The sequence below is a fragment of the Lynx rufus genome, unplaced genomic scaffold (genome assembly GCF_022079265.1).
Source record: "Lynx rufus isolate CCGP_SWC_20201006 ecotype Redwood Valley unplaced genomic scaffold, mLynRuf1.p SCAF_5, whole genome shotgun sequence".
NCBI lineage: Eukaryota > Metazoa > Chordata > Mammalia > Carnivora > Felidae > Lynx > Lynx rufus.
The window spans coordinates 10,880,857-10,900,327 of record NW_025814867.1 but is presented as its reverse complement, the minus strand read 5'-3'; the positions used below and the strand labels follow the sequence as shown (position 1 = coordinate 10,900,327).

General features: G+C 43.8%; 1 non-coding gene across 1 annotated transcript; it reads right to left on the bottom strand.

Moving 5' to 3' along the window:
- Positions 1 to 3,456: 3,456 nt before the first annotated feature.
- On the bottom strand, positions 3,457 to 3,541 carry TRNAH-GUG (transfer RNA histidin (anticodon GUG)). Its single transcript has one exon. It is a non-coding gene; the product is annotated as a tRNA-His (tRNA).
- Between the last annotated feature and the right edge of the window lie 15,930 nt (positions 3,542 to 19,471).

Here is a 19,471-nt window from a genome sequence, read left to right as displayed (position 1 = left end):
TAGCTGATCTCACTCAGTAGGATTTGCTTTCCTGTTGATACTTGATGTTCTCAACAATAGGCATAAAAATAGAACCTTCATGACTAGTCCGTGGCTTTAAAATTACCAACAAAATTGTTTAGCAGATGCCATTGTTGACCTGAGATGTTCTTTTAAGGGTTATTCTATTTGATACCTACAAATGAAGTTAAATTGGGCATTACATTCAAATGACCCAATTTTCCTTTCTAAAGGGGTAAGGCAGGGGTTAGTGGAGGTATGGTAATTTGGACAATTCTGCAAACAACAGGTGTTTGTATTGATGTACAGATATTATATTTCTTTGTAATTTAATTCTGCCATTGATTATGTCTGAGATGCTACAACAAGTCTACATTGAATTGCTAGGACTCTCTGGGGGGAAAAAATAAACAATCAAGTGATTTGGAAAATAGCAAAGGAAATTTTTTAAAATGTCAGAGAAAAGTACATATTCATTCATCTAAGTATATATGAGGATCTTTGAACTGGTGTGGTATTCCGTAGGGTACTGCTTACTGCTTTGTCCACATTTTGTTTTGTTTTGCTTTGTCCACATTTGCAAAATCAACGATTAAACACAAAAATCTTAAAAGTCACACTTAGCAACTTTGCCGAGGACCCCGAACTGGGAGAGAGGGCAAATGAAAAAAATGGCATGATCCATATTTAAATGATTTCAACACATCAGAATGCTGAGCTGAAACCCACAAGATACAATGGGAACTGCTATTGGATAGAAGTATAAAACAAACCCATAGAGGTACAGGATGCCAGTTGCCTGGCATTGTCCCCATCCATGTGAAAAAGGGCTGTTACAGAAACCAAGTAAGATGATACAGTTTTAGGCTGTACAGGTGGGAAAAAGGAGTCATCGTCTTGGGAAAAATATCAGCCCCCCGGTACTCTGACTGTCCCTATCTTCTTTGAGACACTTTAAGCTTGGTGAGGTAGGGATTGGGTCCTCCTTGCCCTTCATTAGCTCCCAGAGCCCAGCTGGCAATTAGGTGCCCAGTGCAGAGTTGGTGAAGGAATGAAGACATACTGAACTGAACACAGGTGCTCCTCTGTCAGCGGGAATATTTAAAATTAAGATCCGTCCGGAGGGAAACCAGGATGGTGAATCCTGGATAGGATTAACTGGTGACAAAAAGTGCGTGGATGGATTGCGTGGGGTGAACTTGATGGGGATCTTAAAATATCCAGAGAGCAGTCGGGGGGAAACAGTAGAATTGTGCACCTCGGTTCAGGGCCCAGAAGTGCATCCCTGGGTAAGAGAGAGGCAAGTTCAGGTTTAATGGACTGACCTTCTCAGGGTGATAACTGTCTGGCGACAGAAGACGGACAGCCTTGCTGGACAATATGTTCTCTCCCACCAAAGAGTTCCAGCAGCACTTGACAGGATCCCTCTGTTGAGGGAAGAATTTTATTTCCCCCCAAATAGTGCTTATTAGGTTTCCTAAAATACAGGAAGATACGAAGAACACAAAGATGGCCCATAAGTCACCTCCTTTGGAAACTACCACCGGTGAAAAATAAAATTATTGAAAGGTATTTAAAATGTTATTTTAAATTCCACTTGTTAAAGCTTAAATTAGTAGTGGAGATGGTGGTAATTTTCAGCCAGAGCCAGACTGTGGAAGGTCCCCAAATTATCTAGATTTTATTCAGATGGTCTCGAGTGGCTTCTGGTTTTTTAGCACCGGACTTGGCATTCAAAAGCTGAAGTGTTCAACCAAAGAAGTTGTTTTGAGAAACATATGTGGGTAGCTTGCAGCCGTCAAGGATTATATAGCTTGAAACTTCATCCCTTTCTCAGGGCAGAAACTTCCAGAAAGAAATGAATCCCATTTATTGCTAAGCCTGCTGGGTTTGTTTCTTTAGACATAAATCTCTTACAACTTCCACCCAAAGCTGTAGTTATATTCTCAGAATTGGGTCTATAAAGTAATACAAGTCTTCTCTGAGGGTTGCAAACAGGGAGCCCATTTATCAGGGCCCTGGCCGCATGCCTGGTCCCCCACTGAAGGACGGGAAGGGCAGCCTTTATAGCAAGTCCTCCAAGAGAGCATATCTTAAAGTCGGGACTTCTTGCCTGTGGTGGTTGTCAGCTCATGATAGCACTCCTCCCCTCCTGTGGCTCTGTGCCTCGCCCCTGTCTTATCCCTAATCCCATGCTCGCCCCTTAGGCCACAGTGATTGGTAGAGCGGTAGGTCCCTGACTCAAAATAAGCCAAACCACATTATTCAATCTCTTACCACTGTAATTGGTGCAAAGGTCCACCTCAAATGGGGCCAAAGGCAAGAGGGGCTAAAGCTTGGAGCCTGAAGATCATGAATGGCCATGTTGTCCACACCTGGCAGAAACCTACCCAAGGGAATGAAGACAATACGTGTTGTGGCAGATTGTGTTTACAAAAAAAATGGCCACAGAAGTATTTCTCATCCCACCCGCTTTTCTAGAGCCTGGCTACTCCCTATCAAGGGATGGAGTTGATGACTATCCCCATCCTTTGAAATGAGGGGGCCTCTGTGACTGCCACCACTGTTAGAAAAGGCAGAGTGATACGATCTGACTTTGAGGCCAGCTCGCAGAGGCAATACAGCTTCCTCTGGTTCTCTCCCTGAGGCTTGTCCTTGACATCTGGCTCTCACGCTATGAGGAGCTACGTGGATAGACCCACACAGAGAGACACCCAGAGAAAGACTTTCCAGGTGACAGCACCAACTTGTCAGCCTGACTGAACTCTCTTAGAAGCAGATCTCCCAACCCTTAGTTGAGGTCTCCCGCTGATACCACACGCAGCAGAGATGAGACTTCCCTTCTCGGCCGAGCCCTGTCCCAAATTGCAGATTCACGATCGTCATAAATGACTGTCATTGTTTTCAGCTGCTAAATTGTGGAGTAGTTTGCTATATAGCAAAACATAAGTGTTGTGCCCGGAAAGCTGGAGAGTCACACGGTGGTTTTGGAGCACTTAGTTCCATTGTCCGTGAGGCCGACCAGGACCTTCTTGAAGTGATGAGAACCTTGCAAAATCACTTTTTGTCTAAGATCACTGGGTTTCTGTCACTGGCCACCAAAGCAATCCTGATTAACACTGGTGATCACAATTAAGGAAGAGTTCTGCTCAAATAAGAAGGCTATCTGACACCTGCAGATCCTAGCCCTACCATCCATCCCCTCCCAGGACACGAAATGATAGATAACTGAATTTTAAGATGAATAAAATTGCCCTGCAACTCCCACCCCTGCCTTAAAAAAATCTGTAATGACGAGGTTAACAAATTTAATGTTGTCACATTAGGCCATTTTTTTATTTAAAAAAATTTTAATGTTTACTTATTTTTGAGAGAGAAAGAGAGAATGCAAACAGGGGAGGGGCAGGGGCAGACAGGCACAGAGGAACCAAAGTGGGCTCGGCACTGAGCACAGAGAGCCTGATATGAGGCTCGAACTCATGAACCGTGAGACCATGACCTGAGCCACAGTCAGGCGCTCAACCAACTGAGCCACCCAGGCACCCCTAGACCATTTAAAAAAAAATCAAGTGTGTGGCACCTGGGTGGCTCAGTCGGTTAAGTGTCTGACTCTGAATCTCGGCTTGGGTCATGATCTCACGGTTTGTGAGTTCAAGCCCAGTGTTGGATTCTGTGCTGACAGCACAGAACCTGTTTGGGATTTTCTCTCTCTCTCTGTCTCTCTCTCTGCCCTTTCCTGTTTGTGCTCTCCCTCTCTCTCAAAATAAATAAACATTTAAAAAAATCAACTGCTATCTACTTTTACTATTACTATCTTATGTAAAAAAAGATATTTAAACATTAAAAGTGTACAAAGGACGTAATCTCAGAGTAAAGAAGAATCCTTTCAACTGAATACATTTGGTATCATGCAAAATTTACCGTATTGACATTTTTTTCCCCTTTCCATCATGGCGTACTGAAAGTTTATCATAGCCAGGTATCAGTTCCTGATGCTTGGAGATTGCTGGGTCCCACAGGGAGGGGGAAGTGAAGCTCAGTACAGTATAGTCTTCCCTCAGAGAATTAACTTTAGAGCACCCTGGCATCGGGGATACGCAGGTGGCTGAGTCGGTGTGGCTGGCCCTTCCTTTTCCCAGAGCTGTCCTCCTCTGGAGACACTTCTACGTTAATGGATGACCTTGTTTCATGAAGCGGTATTGAATATTACGGTCAGGCATGCAGATTTGAGAATCAGAAGAAAGCCAGGTTTCTGTCTCAGTGTTGGGGAACCGGGGCGGCTCAGTTGGTTAAGTGTCTGACTCTTTAATTCGGCTTAGGTCATGATCTCCCGGTTTGTGAAATCGAGCCCCGTGTCAGGCTCTGGGCAGGCAGTGCAAAGCCTGCTTGAGATTCTCTCTCTCCTAATCTCTCTCTCCCCCCCTCTCTCCCCCCTTCCTGCCCCTGCACGCGTACCCGCACTCTCTCTCTCTCAAAATAAAGAAAATAAAACTTAAAATCTCAGTGTCACTTTATTTATATTTTATCTGCCTTCCAACTACCTACCTACCCACCTATCATCTATTTAGCTATTTATTTAGAGCTTGGGTAATTTACCTCTCAATTTCTCCTGTTAAATAGGAACGTCTGAATTTCCCAGAAACAGACCCTGGGGACTAGGATGCTTGTGAAAGTGACATACCAGGAAGCGCTCCCAGGACAAACCCGGAGGGACCAGACGGTGGGACAGGCGGGGGACGAGGCCCATGCCGCAGCGTAAGAGCAAGCCAAATCCCATCACTTCCACCGGAGTTAAGGACTCGTGGGGGGGAAGGACGCTTGTGAACTGCCAGGTGTTTGCAGTGAGGCCAGGCACCAGCTAGGGGTCCTGGCCGTACTTACCACTTCATTTAGTTGCACTTGGCTCTTGGTCGCTACTTACTTTAAAAAGAAAGGGGAGAGGGGCTCCTGGGTGGCTCAGTGGGTTAAGCGTCCGACTTCGGCTCAGGTCACGATCTCACGGTCCGTGACTTCGAGCCCCGCGTCGGGCTCTGTGCTGACAGCTCAGAGCCTGGAGCCTGCTTCTGATTCTGTGTCTCCCTCTTTCTCTGACCCTCCCCCGTTCATGCTCTGTCTCTCTCTGTCTCAAAAATAAATAAATGTTGAAAAAAAAATTAAAAAAAAAAAAAAGAAAGGGGAGAGGGCCGCCTGGGTGGCTCAGTCGGTTAAGCATCCGGCTCTTGATTTCGGCTCAGGTCATGATCTCACACTTTTGTGAGTTCGAGCCCCGCATCAGGCTCTATGCTGACCAAGTGGAGCCTGCTTGGAATTCTTCCTCTCTCTCTCTCTCTCTCTGTCCCTACCCCTCTCACACACCCTCTCTCTCTCTCAAAATAAAGAAATAAACACTTAAAAAAGAAGATGAAGAAAGAGAAGAGGAAGAGAAGAAGGAAGGAGATTCTCGTGGGCCTTTTGAGAAAAACTGACCTGCTCTAGGCGTCCTTATAGGTTAGCCAGGCCTGAAGGGAAAAGGATTAAAATTCAAGTAGTCTGGGGGGAAATTCATTACACATGAGCACACTGAAGGCTGTGAAGCGTCTGACAGCAAATAAATTGTGCCCCTTTGCTTAGCACAGCACATCCCACTTTTTTTTTTTTTTTTTTTGGATTCATTCTAGTGCACAGAACACATTCTAGTAGGGACCTCCCTAGGCTGAGCTCCACCCTTTCAGGAAACCCTTAGCCCCTCTCAGAGTCGGGGTGAGTGAGATCCGTCTGCTTCTGTCTTCTTCCCCGCACCACTCCTCCAAATAGTACCTGAAGGGTTGGACAGAGGTGTGCCCTTTGAAAAACACCGTGTTGGTCATCAATTTAGAATTCTTTGAAGCATCTCTCCCGGTGATAATCAAGCTTTCTCCGCAGAGGAAACTGGGAGGACACTGCAGGAGGACGAGTCGCTTCCTGCTTTTTCTGGAGTCCACCCCGCTAGGCCGTATGGGTTTGAGGACATCTGACAGGGCCCGCCCCAGCCACGGGCCAGGAACACAGTCTCTCCTTGACAGTGTAGCTTTGGCCTGGCAATAACCTTCCCATAACCCGTTTGACTTGGAAACCAAAGCTCCCGTGTAGCTGGCGTGTCCTGAAGGGCTCCTGCCCCTGGCCAGACTCCCACTGCCCGCCCATGCCACCTTTCACTAGGCTGCATTCCAGAGGGTGACCTACGGTTTCCCGGCAGCTGCAGACCAGCGTTGGCCTTGCCGAACCACAAACTCTCTGCTGTCCTCTGGGCTGAATGAACCATACCTTCTCCAATGAGATGTAAACACCTTCCAAGTCTGGCCTTCCTCGGGTATGCTCCCTCGGCCTTAGGGTACCGTATAATTTCCGTTTGCCTTACGGTTACTCTTGCATCATAGCGAATACTTCCTTATGTACAACTTCCCCTAGTCAACCTATTATAGTCTTCTGTCTCCTAGTTGGACCCATCTGCTACACCCATAAGTCGAAGCTCATTTTTACCAAAGGAAAATATCAAGAAGGAGCGGTCAGGGCACTCAGTTCTGATTAGGGGCCAAGAAAAGTATAGCTGTAATTTTCAAATAATGCGAGGCGCTCTCTCCCCAGCAATTTGTGTTAAGTGCTTTTTAGGAGCAAATAGTTGTTTTAAAAAAATGATTTCCTGGAGCCTAGATTCATCCTTTCAGACAGTGGTCTGAAAATGGATAAATCCAAATCCCATTAAAAAGAGAACACATTAGGTAAGGATCATGTGTTTCATATGACAAAAATCAAAGCCAAACAAAACCAATCTCCCCCTTAAAACCTCCAAAATCCCAAACTGCCTTAATAATAAATGGACTATGTTGGCTCATAGAATCAAAATACCCAAGGCAAGGCTGGCTTCAGGAGCAGCGTGAGTCAGGGCCCAAATGATGTCACCATGGAAAATTCTTTCCCTCTATGTTTTCAGATTTATTCTCATTATACCAACTACCTTTCCTCTGGCAGCTTTAGGCTTTCTTCTTCTGTGGTGGCAAAATGGCCCCAACAAATATCTCTCACTGGTGTCAGTTGGGTTATATACCTTTTCTTAAGCCAGGCAAGTGCCCACACAGTGATTTGAGTCAATCAGGGTCCAGCCCTAGAACTGAGGGTAGGATCAATCCCATGTAAACCATGTGGTTGAGAATAAAAAAAAGAAATGGTTTTCTACAGGAAAACCTGGATAATGTTTTACTCTTTTTAATGTTTATTTATTTTGAGAGCGAGAGAGTGGGGGAAGAGCAGAGAAGGAGGGAGACAAGAGAATCCTAAGCAGGCTCTGAAGATGTCCGCGCAAAGCCCAACGTGGGGCTGGATCTCATGAACCATGAGATCACGACCTGAGCCAAAATCAAGAATTGGAGGCCCAACGAGCTGAGTCACCCAGGCGCCCCGAGGATAATGTTTTAAAGAGGAAATATGGGGATGCAAACTGGTGCAGCCGCTCTGGAAAACAGTGTGGAGGTTCCTCAAAAAATTAAAAATAGATCTACCCTATGACCCAGCAATAGCACTGCTAGGAATTTACCCAAAGGATACAGGAGTGCTGGTGCATAGGGGCACTTGTACCCCAGTGTTTATAGCAGCACTCTCAACAATAGCCAAATGATGGAAAGAGCCTAAATGTCCACCAACTGATGAATGGATAAAGAAACCGTAGTTTATATACACAATGGAATACTACGTGGCAATGAGAAAGAATGAAATATGGCCCTTTGTAGCAACATGGATGGAACTGGAGAGTGTGATGCTAAGTGAAATAAGTCATACAGAGAAAACAGATACCGTATGTTTTCACTCTTATGTGGATCCTGAGAAACTTAACAGAAGACCATGGGGTAGGGGAAAGAAAAACAAAGTTAGAGAGGGAGGGAGCCAAACCATAAAAGACTCTTAAAAACTGAGAATAAACTGAGGGTTGATGGGGGGTGGGAGGGAGGGGAGGGTGGGTGATGGGTATTGAGGAGGGCACCTGTTGGGATGAGCACTGGGTGTTGTATGGAAACCAATTTGACAGTAGATTTCATATTAAAAAAATAAAATAAATAAAGAGGAAATAGATGCTGAGCAGTTATTTTTCTTTATTTATTTACAAGATCTTAATTTTTTATTTAAAAAAATTTTTAAGTTTATTTATTTTGAGAAAGAGACAGAGAGAGTGGGGGGAGGGAGGGACAGAGAGAGAGAGAGAGAGAGAGAGAGAGAATCCCAATGCAGGGCTTGATCTCACGAACCTCAAGATCATGACCTGAGCCAAAACCAAGAGTCAGACGCTTAACTGACTGAGCCACCTAAGTGCCCCAGATTTTATTTTATTTTTTAAAGTAATCTGTATACCCAACGTGGGGAGGGAACTCACAAACCCGAGATCAATAGTCGCTTTACTGACTGAGTCAGCCAGGTGCCCTGATGCATCTATAGACATGATGAAAATAAAACAATAAGGCAAAGAACCTGTGGCTTTAGCCCAACTTCCAGAACTTTGAAGAAATAGATACACCTTAAGGAAGAAAAAGTGGTATAGTAATGTGTAATATGAGAAAAACACTTCAGAATGCCAGCCCTGAAAATTCTAGGAATCCAATATATTAGCACGTTTTAAATACACTGCGAAAAAAATAGGGGTACTTGGGTGGCTCTTGGTTTCAGCTCAGGTCATGGTCTTACGGTTCGTGAGTTCAAACCCCACGTTGGGCTCTGTGCTGACAGCTCAGAGCCTGAAGCCTGCTTCGGATTCTGTGTCTCCCTCTCTCTCTGCTCACGCTTTGTCTCTCTCTCACTCAAAAATAAACATTCTTTTTAATTAAAAAAGAAAAGAAAAGAAAAAAATCATTTCTAAGGCCACACTAGTCCCATTTGGTGCCTCTGTGCAAAAAGGGCACTCCTGATCCAAGGCACTTAATGCCAACTGCCAGAAAATTTATCCAGATCTAAAATGCCTGCTATGCGGGCACCTGGGTGCCTCTCCAGATAATGGCTCCTTTGTGCAGTGCACAACTGGTACAGCAGGATGCAAAACACCTGTACATTCAAATGGTTCAAAATGTCAAGGGCAGGAAGAGCGTGTTTCCCTCCAGGTCTAGTTTCTCCCACTAGAGGCAGTGTTCTCAGGCAATGTGAGCTTCCCAACATGTTTTCTTCTATCACTTCACCTCCTGGATTTGGACAATATGGGGAGAGGAAAGAAGGGTCAGAGGCAGCTTCAAATCAGATAAGCTGGCTTTCTTTCCAGCTGCAGGCAAGCTACAACTCATTCTCACTGCGGATCCGAGGGCACGTGGCTAATGTGCTTCCAATAGGAACCCTAGGGCACGACTTCTTTTATCTACTTAAAATATTTATGATCACTCATTACCATAATGTTGTTAGCATATATTAATATACAGGATATCCTTCTAAACTATAGTGTGAATACCATTCCTCTTTGATTCTATACATGATAGAATTTCCATACAGAAATTACTGCCTGCCCCCAGGATATTCGGAAATTCTCATCATTACTTTCACCAAATGTCCACCGGCTTTCGAACTTAAATTTCACATAAGCGACTTGTTCCTTGCCACACTGCTGCAAAAATGAACTTTCTAAAGCACTGGTATAATTACATCATTCTCCCGCATAAAATGCTTCAATGTTTTCCTACTGGTTTCAGGTTAAAATCGATACCTCTTAGCATAATTTTTAAAACTTAAAAATAAGACTTTCATCCAAATATAGAAAATGTTAAAAATTATTGACTTCATTAGCGAGGAAACCAGTGAGAACATAAATCTGGATCAGGAAACATTCAAGGAACTGAGGTTATTATTATTATTATGAGAGAGAGAGAAAGAGTGCACGTGCATGCACCAGAAGGGGAGGGGGACAGAAGGAGAGAGAGAGAATCTTAAGCAGGCTCCACACTCAGCGTGGAGCTGGGCCCAGGGCTCGATCCCACGACCCTGGGATCATGACCTTAGCCAAAATCAAGAATCCGATGCTCGGGGCGCCTGGGTGGCGCAGTCGGTTAAGCGTCCAACTTCAGCCAGGTCACGATCTCGCGGTCCGTGAGTTCGAGCCCCGCGTCAGGCTCTGGGCTGATGGCCAGATTCTGTGTCTCCCTCTCTCTCTGCCCCTCCCCCGTTCATGCTCTGTCTCTCTCTGTCCCAAAAATAAATAAAAACGTTGAAAAAAAAATTTAAAAAAAAAAATAAAAAAATAAAAAGAATCCGATGCTCAACTGACTATGCCACCCAGGTGCCCCAAGGAACTGAGGTTTTAAAAAGACTTTTTTAAAAGAGAAAGAATGTTTGCTAAATTACATACAAAGCTGGTTAACCTTTGAGATTATCTTTTCTACCAGACAGAATTTATTTGCATCTCTGCTAGATACAAATCTACTAATTTCATGGACCTTCCCAAAAGTCTGAGTCCTTAATTAATAGTAAGTAGCCTGGACAACTGTGAGATCCTTGGGTGGCCTGTTACTCAGTGCTGCAGTATGACCTTGAAAGCACATGCAGTAACGTACTTGGCCTTATTTTTTTGTTGTTGTTTATTTATTTATTTTGAGAGAGAAAGCAGGAGAGAGCAGGAGAAGGGGAGGGGCAGAGAGAGAGGGAGAGAGAGAATCCCAAGCAGGCTCCATGCTGTCAGTGCGGAGCCCGATGTGGGGCTTGATCTCATGAACCGTGAGATCAAGACCTGAGCTGAAACCAAGAGTCAGACACTTAACCAACTGAGCCACCCGGGTGCCCCTACTTGGCCTTAACTCTAGGTTTCCTATCTCTTTTCCTAACATTCTGCATGATACGATTCTCGTGTACCTTGCCAGGCTCATTTCCTGCCATGTCTGAGGTTGTCCAGGCAAACACGCTGGAGTGAGGTGCCCAGGACATGCTCATGCCCTTTGTCTTTTGCACAGGCTATTCTTTCTTCCCAAGCATCCTTCCTTTCTCCACCCTATTCCAGTCCTTTCTCCTCTTGGTTGACCTGGGTAACATCTGGTTAACTCTTGAAGGACGGCTTCAATACTGCCAGACGATCACCTACAGTGAGGGTTTCCTTCCCCATCCATCCTGGGTTATGGCATCCCTCCTCACTTCCCCTCCTATGTCTTCCACTCCTTTACAATAACAATAATGTTGATATTTACTGAGCTGTCACTATGTGGTAGGCACCGTGCCAAGCTCTTCATTTACTTGATTTCATTTAATTCTCCCAACAGTCCCACGAGGCAGGTACTATTATAACCTCAGTTATAATACTATAACTATATATATATACTATATTTTTTAAATGCTTTGAGAGAGAGCATGCACACGCAGGTGGGGGCGGGGCAGAGAGGGAGACAGAGGATCCGAAGTGAGTCCCGTCCTGTCAGCACAGAGCCTGATGCGGGGCTTAAACCCGTGAACCTGGAAACCGTGACCTGAGCTGAAGTCGGACGCTTAACTGACTGAGCCACCCAGGTATCCCTACGACATACAATATTATAACCTCTCTCAGTCATGAGAAAACGGAGGCACAGAGAGGTTAAGGAGCTGAGCCAACGTCACACAACTGACTGGTGGTGACATGATTTCAAACCTGGGTAGTCTGACTCAAGAGTTGTGAATTCAGATCACCTTGAACTGTAAACAGTTAACCACTTGTTTCTATCCAGGCCAGACTGAGTATGAGATCTGGAGGGAAAGCTTCTCTTTCACCTTCCTGACAGGGCTGGGCATTGACTAGGGGGTTGTTAACCATTTGTTGGCCAAATATAAAAGCTATTGCTGTAAGTAAACCTGATTTCTCTGGGGTGTTCCAGAATCTTCTCTGACAGTGAACACCTCTGCTCCTGGAGCCAGTACTCACAGGCAGAATACCAGGATGGAATTCCTCTTGGACCCAAATGACTCTTCTCATGCACAATGTCTATTTGACCAAGTTCTTCCCAGGAGTATACAGAAAAACTCAATGCAATTAAATTGTGTCCCGCTGGAAATGCAATTATTCTATGATGAGGACAGAATGCTCTCTGAAGTGCCTGGTAGGAGAGTAAAATGTATTCTTGTATTGCAAACTGGAGTCAGACATTTCCTATTGAAAACATCTCCAAAATGATACCAAATAGGCAATTCCATTGTTATCAACTCTAAAAACAGAAAAAACGACTCTATGTTGATAGAGGTGAGGATAGCAGGGGCCCTGGGGCAGGGGAGAGTGGAGGGAGTCCAAGGGGGCGTTTGGGGCACTGGAAATGTTTTGGTTCCTGATTTGGGTGCTGTGACACAGATGTATTTCATTCGTGAACACACACTGAGCTGAACGTTGTGAGGTGTGCACTTTTCTGTATATATATTATCCTTCATAAAAATGTTTAATTACACTAGACACGGATGGGAAACTGAGACAACTGTGCACACTTTTCACTTCATTTTCCAAAAAACACCTCCAAGGTATCGCACAGAGTGCACACCTGAGGCCGTTAACTAAAGTACTCTCAGGACCCAGTGACAGACGTAACGCCAGTGAGAGATGGACCCAGGAGGTGGGGACACCTGTCTGCCAGGGGCAGCCAGTACTCAGCTTGCTCCACATTGAGACACTAGTTAGAGCACTGGCATGCTGGCCCAGCCTCCTTTCCAAATGTTCGATGGAAGCCAGGAATCCACATCTTTATAGGGACTCTCCACCATTTTAAGTGTCAGCTGCTAGGCTTTTAAAAAATGTTGAAACACTGTACGGGCCAAATGAAACACATCTGTGAGCCAAAATCCTGCCCGGTGACCACTGGTTTATGACCTCTGTTGTCAACAGATAAAGCAGTACACAGAGTCTCTCTTTAACTCTATTTTGCGGTAAACATTGTCTAACTCTCAGAACAGTCCTAGTGGCTAAATGCTACCGGCTCACAATCGGGACGCTCATTAGCCAGGGAATTCGGTATCTCAAAAGGCTTCACCTAACAAAGTATGTTAGGCCACGTCTCTGATAATACCAAGAACAGCAACGGTGTTGTGGATACTATTTGCTGCCCCACCCTCTACCTGGCTGGTATACCCATTCCCTAAGCTACCATTGAGTTTTGGCGGCTAATAGGTTACAGCTCCCCACCTTCCCCAGAGGACCACCTTCAGAGCCACTTTGCTCAGTGATGCCTACGCCCTACAGGAGAAGGTGGGGTACCTACAGCCGCTAACAGACTGATGTAGGAGTATACAAGCCCAGCCCCCTTACCTCAAGATGAGAAATTCCTTCTGCAGGGCTCCCTTGGGATCAGGTTGAGGCTGGACTTTGGCTGAACTCACATCTTTGCTTTGCTTCGATCCTTGGTTCTATCCTGCCTCCTTTCCTCCTTACAGGATTTTTCCGAGATAACAACCCAACAGATCACTTGCATAGGGGCATCATTGGCTCGGGCTCTGCTTCCAGGGATCCCAACCTCCCCCCAAAAAAATGGTTTAGAAGGAACAGTTGTTGGAAGAATCAAGTCTTAGACTGAGCCCTTACTAGTTGCATCATCGTAATAATAATATGGATTATCCATAAGATCATTAATCTTTTTGGGCCGCAGTTTCTTTATGGGCTCATTCATTCAACCGAGGTAGACTAGGCTAATCGTGCGGCTACCCCACAAGATGGTTAAGAAGATACAATGTACTATACATGGGGCGCCTGGGTGGCGCAGTCGGTTAAGCGTCCGACTTCAGCCAGGTCACGATCTCGCGGTCCGGGAGTTCGAGCCCCGCGTCGGGCTCTGGGCTGATGGCTCAGAGCCTGGAGCCTGTTTCCGATTCTGTGTCTCCCTCTCTCTCTGCCCCTCCCCTGTTCATGCTCTGTCTCTCTCTGTCCCAAAAATAAATAAACGTTGAAAAAAAATTAAAAAAAAAAAAAAAAAAAAAGAAGATACAATGTACTATACAAATGTGGAGGCTCAATGCAAGCTGTAAGCTCTAAAATGTAAGGGTACTTTAGAGATGTTCTCCCACCACCCCGTTACAGCACTTAACACAATGTGCTCTAAGGTACATGTCCCCTCCTCTTCTGCTGTAAGCTCCCACACTGTGAGAGAGCACTGTATTTTCCTCCACCCTAGGACCCACTGTATTTCTTCAAATCTAAGATTCCATTGGCTTTAAAATACATCATGGGGTACTTGGGGTGTTCAGTCAGTTAAGCATCCGACATCAGCTCAGGTCATGATCTCGCAGGGGTTCAAGGTCCGTGTCAGGCCCTGTGCTGACAGCTTGGAGTATGGAGCCTCCTTCAGATTCTGTGTCTCCCTTTCTCTGTCCCTTCCCTGCTTGTGCTCTGTCTCTCTGTCTCTCTGTCTCTCTCAAAAATAAATAAACATGAAAAAAATCTTAAAGATAAAAAATAAAAATAAATAAAAATCTTAAAAAGGAAAAAAAAAACCCAACTCTGTCGACTAAACTAGGAGACCATGACTCCTATCATTTAGACTTTTTATTTTATATTTATTGATAGACTCTTTTAGATTTATTTAATTTTTATTTTTAATCTTATTTTGAAAATGCTCAATCATACAAAAAAATTAAAACAATTTTATACCCATATATCCACATCTTTTTTTTTTTTTTTACATTTATTTATTTTTGAGAAACAGAGTGAGACAAAGTATGAGCAGGGGAGGGGCAGAGAGAGAAGGAGACACTGAATCTGAAGCAGGCTCCAGGCTCTGAGCAAGCGATCGGCACAGATCTTAACCAACTGAGCCACCCAGGCACCCCCGTGCTTCCTAGATCTTACTAGAAGGGTCAACAGAAGATTTTCAGACAACACCTAGGACTTCTCTTCCTTCTTCAAATGCTTCCTAAATGAATTTTTGATCAAACCACTGGTGGTTGGCAGTTAACCAGTTTTACAACCAGGAATTACAGTTAAATTCACAAATGCATAGGCAGTGACAACTACATTACAACTGCCATATGGCCAACAGTGATTTTAAGCAACCTCTCTATTTGAGATGTCAAAAAATTTTTAAAAATGTCTAACCCATTAGCCACACTTAGCCATTAGCCACTTTTCTATTCTTGAGATGTCAAAATGTGGAAAAAAAAAAAAAAGTGTAATCCAGCATTACCTACCCCGTGCTCAGGCCTGTGTCTGCCTACCAAGTGATCTTTAGTATTTCTTGAATAAATAAATAGATTTTTTTATTTTAAAGATTCCTTTGACTTGCTGTTTTCCTGTGTTCAGTAGTTCTTCCCTATAAAAATAGGAAAGCCCCAACCCACCCGCTCGATAACCACAAAACTGCATCATGGCAATACCCACATTAGCGTATGATTTGTTTTCTCAGATTTTGATAAATGCAATCTTGAGTGAAGAAAACGACCCACTAAATGTAGGTGTTTACAAACTCAGTGAGAACCCAGAGCTTTTGAGAAGCGAATGTAAGTGCAGCCTTACAGGCACGGGTGTTGTTGTTATTTTTTAATGTTTGTTTGTTTATTTATTTATTTTGAATGAGTTGGGGGGGGGAGAGAGAGAGAGAGAGAGAGAGAGAGAGAATGAGCAGGGGAGGGACAAAGAGCAAGAGAGAATCCCAAGCAGGCTCCAAGCTGTCAGCACAGAGCCCATCTCAGGGCTTGAGCCCATGAACTTCTAGCTCATGATCTGAGCCGAAATCAAGAGCCAGATCCTTAATCGACTGAGTCACCCAGGCACCCCGAGGCTGGGTTTTATGTTACAGCTAAAATATTGGTATACTTTAAAGAAAAACTTATTTCCAAAATCCTTACCATTAAGTATAAATGTGTTTGACCCACTAATGTCATTTGTTACCTTATTATTTAAAAAAAATGTTTAGGGGCGCCTGGGTAGCTCAATCGGTTGGGCGTCTGACTTCGGCTCAGGTCATGATCTCACCGTCCGTGGGTTCAGGCCCCGCATCAGGCTCTGTGCCGACTGCTCGGAGCCTGGAGCCTGCTTCAGATTCTGTGTCTCCCTCTCTCTCTCTGCCCACCCCCCCAAGCTCTGTCTCTGTCTCTCTCAAAAATAAACATTTTTTAAAAATAAAAAAAATGTTTATTTATTTTGAGAGACAGAGAACATGAGCAAGGGAGGGGTGGGGGCGGGGTGGGGGCAGAGAAAGAGAGGGACAGATTCCCAAGCACGCTATATACAGTGGTCAGCCCGGTGCCCCACAGGAGATCAATTACCTGAGCTGTAATCGGGTCAGACGCTTAACCGACTGAGTCACTCGAGTGCTCCTGTTTGTTACTTTAAATTCAGCTTCTTGAAACTAGGATGGCACAGAATTTAAACCAACACATAGTCCACCAAGGTCCATGAAATATTCTGTGTTGACATCTATCCAGCCTGTGACTTGATGTCAGATTACATATAATAATAGTATTTGTTAATAGGTCCTTCTATGATGTAGATATCTTGTAGAATAATTACGTCTGGGTATAAAGAATCCTAGGAGTCTCCTGTCATATTTATAGCAGGACTTTCCCAAAATAATTAGATGTTTCAAAAAGAAATGATCTTGGCAGTTTCCTGGTTTAGACAGCATACTATAGTTATCAGATGTAACCACTAGGGGAAGCTGGGTGAAGGGTACCTAGAATCTCTCTACTAATTTTGCAACTTCTTTTAAGACTTTTCTTAGCCAGTTTGTGCTGCTATAACAATGTACCAAAGACTGGGTGGCTTATAACCAGGAGAAAGTTCTTTCTCACCGTTCCGGAGGCTAGAAGTCCAAGATCAGGGTGTTAGCATGGTCAGGTTCTGGTGAAAGCCCTCCTCTGGGTTGTATCCTTACATGCTGGAAAGACAGCAAGCTAGCTGGCTGACCTCTTCTTACCAGGGCACTAATCCTGGGGTGCCTAGCTGCCTCAGTTGGTGGAGCATGCGACCCTTAACCTCAGGGTCATGAGTTCGAGCCCCACATTGGGTGTACTTAAAAAATAAAATATTAAAAACAGCAACAACAACAACAAAACCAGGGCACTAATCCTTGGGTCATCCAAGATGACACCACTCATCTCCAAACACTATCACCTTGGGGATTTGGGCTACAACTTACGAATTTTGGGGGGGGATACAAATATTCAGCCCATAAGGAGACTGTAATCATTTTAAAATAAAAAGTTTTTTAAAAAAGGAAATGATCCTTTGGATCATTAGATCTTAGCATTATGACTGGAAAGTGATTTATACGCCAATAAAAAGTAAAGAGATATTGCCCTCTGGGAAAAAAGTACCCTCGCATTGATGTTAGCATATTTATTTATAATTTCAAAGATTTTTTTTTTTAAATGCTGCTTAAATTGAAAATGAAAATGATGGTTACTTCTGGAGAGTGGCCTGGGGAAGAAGTAATTTTCATTTCTTGCATTTCTTTACTGATGGAATGTTATGCAATAAAGTTTTATTGCTTTTATGATTTGGGGGCACAAAGTGCTCACGGTAGGCATTTCCTTAAACAGCTAGCTACAAGATTCGAATCACCCAATGAAAACGTTCCTGAATATTCTTCATTATCAGAGGGAAATCTTACTCTAGTTGTGGTGGTTTCGAGATTTATGTTTTGGGAAAGATATCGGCAAGGGAATAAATTTAAACATCAAAAACTACTATTTCTACTACTCTGCTAAATAAAAGTAAACTTCTAAATTAAAACCGAATCTTAGTATGCCTTTCTCCAAGTATTCTAGATCTCTTCGTGAAGGATTATATAGTCATTATAATTTCATAAAGTATCATTTTTATGTTTTCGAGATCAGAATACATCATTCTACGGCCACGGGCAAGCCATACACTATAAATAATTTTATCTTTCCAGCACATAATAGTACTGTCAATATTGAAAGATCTTAATAATTTTTGCCTGCGGGGGCAGATTGCATTTTCCAAACCGGTCCTGCAGTGGCTGATCCTGTTAAATCAAAAGATTCTGGGATCATTGCTGGTTTTTGGAACACTCCCTGACTTCTAATCATGTTTACTTCCTCCTTCGCTTCCCTCTGCCTAGTAGATTATTGCAACTCCATCATTTACTTTTCTTTCCCCACCCTACTAATGGCCAATTGCTGATTAGCTAATAGGCTCAAGTTCAATTCAGTAGATAGAAGGAAATCATTAAGACTGGGCTTAATCAGGGGCGCCTGGGTGGCGCAGTCGGTTAAGCGTCCGACTTCAGCCAGGTCACGATCTCGCGGTCCGTGGGTTCGAGCCCCGCGTCGGGCTCTGGGCTGATGGCTCGGAGCCTGGAGCCTGTTTCCGATTCTGTGTCTCCCTCTCTCTCTGCCCCTCCCCCGTTCACGCTCTGTCTCTCTCTGTCCCAAAAATAAATAAACGTTGAAAAAAAAAAAAAAAAGACTGGGCTTAATCAATGTATCTCTATAAGAAATATCAGTCCTTTAGTGACTGGCCCTCGATCCTCCAGTAAACATTTCCTGAGTACCTGCCACGTGTCAGATCCTGTTGAAGGCGCTGAGGACACAAGGATAAAAAGAAAAGGGACAGAGATCTCCATTGGGAGACCTCAGAACCCAGTGTGACTTGCATGATAATTGGGGCAACCAGGTAGCATATCCTCAAGGTAAGACAGGTTTGAGAGTCAGAGGGGATACAAATAATATGACACCTAGGCAAAACAGATCGTCCCTGGCTTCTTTCTTTCTTTCTTTCTTTCTTTCTTTCTTTCTTTCTTTCTTCCTTGTTTTTAAACGTTTATTCACTTTTTGAGAGACAGAGACAGAGTGCAAGCAGGGCAGGGGCAGAGAGAAAGGGAGACACTGAATCCGAAGCAGGCTCCAGGCTCTGAGCTGTCAGCCCAAAGCGGGGCTTAAACTCATGAATCGTGAGATCATGACCTGAGCCAAACTCAGACACTTAACAGACTGAGCCACCCAGGCGCCCCTCCTCCCTGGTTCTAATGGAAGTTTATACAACATGTTATAAAAAGGAAGGAATCGGCTGGAAAAACAGAACAATTGAAATAAAAATTACCACCCATTTCCGATTCCCCAGTACTTTAAAGCTACGCTCTGAAAAATCATGTGCAACTGAGTTATTTAACTTGTAAAGAATCTTTATGCAAATGACTATTTTATGAAAGACATTTTTAAAGGCAAGGTTGCCCAGTATAATTTTTGAAAGTTGTGTGGGCATTTGGATATATCGAGAAGGTTAAAGATAATTTGTTCTTGGAACAAGTATGCCATAGATATATTCATTTCATATCAAAAGTTAATAAACCAGCTCTAATGGAGTAATTATTTGAAAGCTGTCATCCAAATCTTCTCTTTTTCACCTACCGCTATTCCCAGCTCTCTTTAAAACTGCAACCCTAGCCACAGCAGACAATTATATATGCTTGTCTGGTTTAAGGAGTAAATTAAGTTTGCACATAATTTCCCCCAAAGAGCTATACGACAGGCAATTCTATTTTATGCTTTTTTTTTCCAGAATGGCAATAAATAGTACAAGACATGGATATGAAACCAC